This window comes from Enhydra lutris, unplaced genomic scaffold, assembly GCF_002288905.1.
Source record: "Enhydra lutris kenyoni isolate GAN:26980312 unplaced genomic scaffold, ASM228890v2 scaffoldscaffold108, whole genome shotgun sequence".
In the NCBI taxonomy this organism is placed as follows: domain Eukaryota; kingdom Metazoa; phylum Chordata; class Mammalia; order Carnivora; family Mustelidae; genus Enhydra; species Enhydra lutris.
The window spans coordinates 666,199-673,711 of NW_019154192.1; the positions used below are offsets into that span (position 1 = coordinate 666,199).

At 38.1% G+C, this 7,513-nt stretch overlaps 1 pseudogene; it reads left to right on the forward strand.

Annotated features, from left to right (window-relative positions):
• The first annotated feature begins 315 nt into the window (after positions 1-315).
• On the forward strand, positions 316-1,645 carry LOC111139459 (annotated as a pseudogene).
• The last annotated feature ends 5,868 nt before the right edge of the window (positions 1,646-7,513 follow it).

A 7,513-nucleotide genomic window follows, 5' to 3' on the forward strand; every position in this document is an offset into this window, starting at 1 on the left:
CCCAAATCCAAGTTGATAGATATCACAGTTAATGAATTAATCACTATAAAATATTTTTCTCTCTTTGAAATAAACAAATTTTAAGTTTGAAAAGGTATCGGAATGATAAATCATGCCAAATCTAAAAGAACATACTGTTTAACTTTTTGCTAATGGAACTGGTTCTGTATGTACACTTAATTCTCAGAATCAATAAACCTATGGCTCATAAAACAGAAGAGTCAAGAAGTAGTTTGAAATTACCATAGAGTCCTTTATACTATTTGACATACACATACCAGTTTGTATAAAAAATCGACATGTGCTGGCTGAATCCTTAGGTGGAAATTAATAGCTATCAGGCAAGATAATCAAACAGTAGGGATGGCCATAACTAGGTGTCTGTCAACTTATGATAACCATGAGTAACTACCAAGGAGGTGACAATAGCTTTGGATACAAGTATGAAGATCGTTATGGTTCACACCAATACCATGATGGGTATCGGGATGGATTTTGTGATGGCACGCACTGAGATACAGTTCGATATGGAGGCGGGGATCACTACCACGTCTGAAGCAGCAGAGATTATGACAGAAGCTATGATTCCAGGATTGACAGTGTCAGAAGAGCATTTGGTAGTGGGATGGCGACTACAGAGGAAGCCGAGACCGTTATGAAGACAGGTATGATAGACAAGACTATCGATCATGGAGCTCTAGAGATGATTACTTTCAGAATGATTGTAGATGTGACAATAGAGGTCCCCCCCAAAGACCCAAACTGAATCTAAAGCCTCTGCTAGCACTTCCCTGTCCAATTGACTGGACTTTTTCTTTGGAGGGGCAAAGTCTGTTGACACAGCTACCAGAGACCAATAAGTAGAAGAGCGGCTGAAGAAGGAGCCCGAGAAGCTGCAGTGCCAGCTAAATAAAACAAAGCTAGAACGACGGTCCAGGGAGAGACACCCAAGCTGGCAAAATGAAGAGACTGAAAAATGGGAGTGGTCCAGCACAGAAACCGACTCATCACAGACAGGGACCTCTGCCACATCTGGCAGACGTGCATGAAGGAGAGAGTGCAAACTCTCTAGAAAAAGAAGCACCTAATAAGGACAAAGACTGTCATTCTCCAACTTGTAAGCCTCCCAAATCTGAACAGCCTCTGAAGGTAATGCTAGCCTACCCCCCCCCTCGCCCCCGCCGCCCCAACAAAGGAGAATGCTTGGGTGAAATAAAATTGTAACTCTCCTGCTTGATCTCAGAGCTCAGGCACAGACCAGCAGCACCACTCTACAAGTGGTGGGAGGGAAATATTCCAGCTCAACCAAATGAAAAAGGACTAGCAAGAAGAGCATATGAAAAGAAAGAAGATGGGATGAGTGTCCCAAAAAACCAAAGTGTGAACTCCAGCCGTGGTCCAACAGACAGAGGAAAAAAAACCACTTATCTTTCACATAAGAAAGATGGGGAAAAGGATCAAGACTCTGATCTGCACCTGAGCCAAAGAAACCTGAAGAAAACCCATCTTCAAGTTCAGTTCTGCAAACAAGTATGCTCTCTCTGTTGATGGCGAAGTTAAGAATGATGAAGATTACACTGAACAGACCTCTGCATCCTGTACTTTCTCCTACGCTCTCCACCCTGGAACATTTGAGAGCAAATGAAATCTCTATCCAGACAATACAATAAAATTCAAATCACATATTTGCCTTTCTCTGCCTTATTCCACTTACTATTAGATTCTCTAGATACATGTATGTTGTCACAAATGGTAGGTTCTCATTTTTTATTTGTTTATTTATGAATAAATATACAGTATTCTATAGGTTCAGGTGTACAATATAGTGATTCAGCACTTTCATACGTCACCAAGTGCTTATCACAAGTGCAGTCCTTAATCTCCATCACTTATTTCACCCATCTCCCGACCAATCTTCCTTTTGGTAACCATCAGTTTGTTCTATATAGTTGTTCTATATAGTTAAGAGTCTGTTTGCCTCTCTCTCTTTCTCCACCCCCCAATATGTTCATTTATTTTGTTTCTTAAATTCCAAATGTGAGTGAAATCATATGGTATTTGTCTTTCTCTGACTGACTTATTTCATTTAGCATTATACCATTTAGGTCTGTCCATGTTGTTGGTCTCATTCTTTTTTACAGCTGTGTAATATTCATTGTGTATGAATCTATATTCTTATCCATTCATCTATCAGTGACCCATGGTTTGCTACTGTGTCTTGACTTTTGTAACTAATACTGCAAAAAGCATAGGGATGCATGTATCCTCAAATTAGTGTCTTTGTTTCCTCAGGTAAATACCTAGTAGTAGAATTACTGGTTTATATGTAGCTTTTTTCAGGAACCTCCATACTGTCTTCCATGATAGGTGTATCAATTTACATTCCCACTCATTGGAAGGTGGAGAAAGGATAGTAAAATATCATCCAGACTTGGAAGGCTCTTTGAGATTAAAAAACAAAGCAAGCCACTCTGCATCATTTACACACAGATGTATTTTTCTGACAGGCAAGTTCAGACAGGTGATGATCCAGAGCTGTGTAGCTATTCCCTGCAAAGCCCAGAACTAAACCCACAGATTTTATAGAAGGAGGGACTATGTAAAGTTCAATAAAGGGTCTAACACTTTACAGGCCCCATGGAGCCACCTGTGTGCCAGAAGAGCAGAAAGTATAATATTTCAACTAGTTGTCTAGACAACTTTAGGGAACATTAGAATAAGTGTTCATGCATTCTGCTCAGGGCATAGAGCATATTTATTTAATTGTATGTTCTTTTTCTATTTTCTATATTTTATTCTAAGGGAATTTTATATACTTCTTGATATAGCTTTGCTATCCTGAGGGTCTCTCTGCAAATCTTATTTTGTTTTTCTTCTTCTCACATGTAGGGCGTGTAGGTAGGAAAGAGTTTGGGAGGAAGAAGAAAAAGCTGAACCCAGGAAGCGAATTGCATGTTTGGATGTTCTGAGCAAAGCACTTGGATTCCCAATGCTGATGAGTAATGAACTTAAATGATAAAGAACAAGGTGAAGAAAAAGTTGATTTGTTATGTGTTTTGAAGAATAATGATGCCATGGTCTAAGCTGGGGGGGGGCAAGTGTATAAAATCCTTTATAGACAGGGTTACTTTAAGTAATAATCATGTGGAGACATCTAACTAGTTAAAACACAAAACAAAGAATCAAATAGAGTCCAAAGCAGTCATAGGGAAAAGAAGAGTATAGATAAGAGAGTGAAGATATGCACAGTATTAGCTCCCTTAAACACGTTTAAGGGACAGATGGAAGGAGTAGAGAAAAGATGAAAAAGGAGAGAAGCCAGAAAATTCTAGACAATAGAAGAAATGACTATGACAATGGCTGAAATGACACCACTCCCAACCTAAAAAACTAGTTGCTAGTGAGAGAGGAGGCTTTCCAAGATAAGAAAGGACAAGTTTTGTTGACTTTACCCTTCCAACAAAAAAAGAAGAATATGTACATACACAAGAATTAACTGATTTCCCCCCTAAATTAGCAAAGTCTTTTTTTATGATGCTGTTACTCTTTAAATACAAAAATATTATCATTTTCATTTAAATGCATGTTTACTTTCATCAGTTTATTTTTTAATTATTTTAGGAGATTATGTGTAACAATCTATGTCAATAGAAATATAAACCAAGGAGAAACAGGTTAGAGTAGAAATATACTTCTCATTTTATTTTGATTTCTAAACTCTCTAAATGTATTACATGTCCAAAGTGTTCAAGAATATAAATATTATAAAAGGACAACTATTGCTACCCCCTTCCCAAAAAGGGGGGTTAATTTTTATTATTACTATTACATGTTAGACACTCTCCGTAACATACTAAAATCAAACTTTTCCCCCCATTTTCCATAGGAAACAAATGGCTAGTGTGTCTCTATAAAGTATTTGAGTGTGAGTCATTGTTTAGGTATGCAGCTGTGATAATACTGGCTTCAAGCAATAGAAAATATAAGACATAAAAAGTGGAGGTACCTACGTGGGGCAGGTCATGTGTGGGAAGCCACGCAGAAGCTTGAGATATGAGCCAAACCAGTCCCTGACTTGCGCCTCCCTGACATTAAAGGGTTAAGCAACCTCAGCAATGGAAAGGTTGAGTAGCACTGAGAAAGGGTCTGTGCTATGAGTCTCATGATTGCCTACGTGACTACCCAGTGGGGTTTATCAGGAACAGGACAATGCAGGCCTAAGTCTTAAATCCATGCCTGGACCTTGCTGTTCTTGCATGGGCCATAAAATGCACCTGGCGCCCTTCTTCAGTCCCTTCATCAATATGGAACTTATCTATAAGTAAGCAACATGCTGGCGTCAGGAGGTCTGCGTGTTTAACCTAAGGGAACTGGTAAACAAGAGCCTGAAGAAACTGGTAAACAAGAGCCTGGAGAAACTATTTTTGGTATGTGGTGGGTGGTTAGTCTCCTCTAAGTGTTTCTGCTTTCTATATAATCCTGCATACTTCGTAATAAAGTTGGCACTGCTTGGACATCATCCACTGTGTCCCTCCTGTCCCCATCTCTTCGTCTCACCATCCTCTTACCCTCTCGCCCCTAGTCGTGTTGTCGCACCGGCCGCAGCACTCATGATCCCAGGATCCTGGAATCAAGCCCCACATTGTGCTCCCTGTTCAGTGGTGTCTGCTTCTACCTCTACCCCTCTGCCATGCTCATTCTCTTTCTCTTTCTCAAATAAATAAATAAAATCTTTAAAAAAAAAAAAAAGACACGCATGCATACATACACACACACACACACACACATCCACACACAGAAAGGAAACAGCAGTACTTGGGTAAAGACATTTTTTTTTCCAGATAGCCAATGGAAAATGACCAGATATCTTGAAGCTCTCTACCTTTTTATTCCTCTCTCATCCCAGTGTAAGGAAAGTAAGTGTTTGGCTAGAAAAATAGATGGTGTTTGTTTAAGGATTGCTGAAGCTCAGGTACCTGACCTAGGTAATTTTGAAGTCACTTTTTTGTTCTCTAATAAAGAGTAGAAACTTTCTTCCTATCATACAGCCACAGAAATAACTATAATAAAGGAAACCACCTATTGGTCCACTTGTATTTAGTTTTCTTCTACAATGGAAAAACTCATTGACTAATGGCAAGTAGAAATGAAACTCCCTGTCATCCGAAACCTCAAGACTGCTGTAGCCACACAGAAGTAACCACAAACAATTTCTCTGCCAGATCTTGAAAAATAATATTCAAGATTGATTAAAATTAATGTTAAAGATTAGGTTAGAACAGAATGTAAATGTGATTTACACATATGCATTTGTATTTTTTAAAAATAACAACCATAACACGAGAATGTTAGTTGTAACCAGCCCTAAGCTCACTCGTACAGATGAAATGATAGCACAAGACTGCCATCAGCCATAGCTTGAAAGAGTCTTTGAAAATATTCCATCTATCATGGATCCTCTACAATGTTGAGTATCAGCTAGCAGAACCAGCTCATAGTTTTATTTTAGTTTTCATGTTGCTACCACATAAAGTTTGAAATTCTGTTTTTTTAAAAGATTTTATATATTTATTTGACAGAGAGAGAGATCACAAGTAGGCAGAGAGGCAGACAGAGAGAGGGAGAAGCAGGCTCCCCGCTGAGCAGAGAGCCTGATATGGGCTTCGATCCCAGGACCCTGAGATCCTGACCCGAGCCAAAGCAGGGGCCCACCTCACTGAGCCACCCAGGTGCCCTGAAATTCTATTTTTATTGGTATGTACATATAAGGTGGAACACAAAATAATGTCACATTAGAAAGAATGATAGAAAATCACTTTTTTTGCTGATGTCATAGAAATAATGAGTCAGTCAAAAATAATCAATAAATGCCAGAGCTATTGGGTGAAAGTTTGATAAGGAACAGGAATGTTGAATCTGAAAGTATCTACCCCTGGTTTAATTACAAAGGAGAAAATAATAATTCTATAGAAGAAACCTGGGGCAAACCAAATAAACAAGGGATCCAAGTCATTGTTAAGGAAGAGTTAAACTGATCTCTTCTCTTCTCTCCTCTTCAGTCTTCTCTTGTGAGGCAATGAGAAGGTTACAACATCCCTTATAGGGTATTTTTATTATCTAACTCCAATCATGTAAAAACATCATGCAAGCCCCAACCTAGAGAAATACCACATTCTTAAAGTATATGAATGTCTTGAAAGACAAAGAACAGTAGAAGATTGTTTCATATTAAAGAGGCAGGGCTAAGGCACATGGGTGATTTAGTTGTTAATCATCTGCCTTCATCTAGGGTTGTGATCCGGAGGTCCTAGGACAGAGCCCTATATTAGAGACCCTCCTTCTCCCTCTCTCACTCCCCTTGCTTGTGTTCCCTCCCTTGCTGTCTCCCTCTGTATATCAAATAAATAAATAAAATCTTAAAAAAAAAAAAGAGGCAAGACAACTACATACAACACAGGATACTGGATTGAATTACATAATGAAGAAGAATAAAAGTGGTATAAACCACATTAATGGAAAAACCGGCACAAGTTATGTGTTAACATTATATTACATAAAAGTAGCAATATATTTATGTTAAATTTCCTAACTTTGATCATTACACTTTATTATGGAAAAAAATATTCTCACTCTTGGGAAATATAACCTGAGTTACTTTAGAAGAGCTCAGAGAATAGTTCAGGAAAAAAAAAGGAGAAAGAGTAATAAGCAAAATGTGACAAAATGTTAACAAAAAATATATCTACATGAAGGTCTAAGAAACTTTTATCATTCTTGCAACTTTTTTGTAAACTTGGAAGTATTTTAAAGTATAAGGTTAATTAATGAAAGGATCACATGAAAATTTGGTATATTGAGAAAGTAGTGCTGTGTTCTAAGCCTGTGTTGAGATTATGGACCCTGGAACAGAAAGCTGTATGTTATATCAGGTGTTAGCATCTATCTGGGATTCCTGCATGGCAGGGAAAAGCTCAGAAATGAAAGAACTGACCTCTAGTCTTTAGAGTGAAGTCCAATATCAAAGCTTGCTGTCAAAAATTGGAGGGACCTCTGATTTTAAAGTGAATAAGGTTAATGAATAGGGAGGACAAAATTCTCTCCGCAGGGTTCTAACAAGTATGGCCAAGACTCATCCTCACTATGTGGGCTGTATTCCTTATCACTGAAGTATAGGAATTCATTGCACCTCAAAATTTTTCTAAAGTCCTGTGGATTCCCTCTATATCCACCAAGTATCTCCCAAAATCCATCTTCAGAATTTTTGAACAGATATTCATGAGAAGGTGAATCAAATGTGCCAGTCACATGGTGTATTTCATCATTATTATTGCTATTATGATTGTCTCCAGGCAACAAAAGAAAGTGAACTGATCAACTCCTTCAAACGTAATTAGCCAAAACAATAAATTCTTACAGTGATAGATGGATGAAGAGCTAAATTAAGCTCAATAGTATACAAACTGTAGAAATTATTTCTTTGCTGGCTGATGAGTAACTTTGAGTAAACATGCAG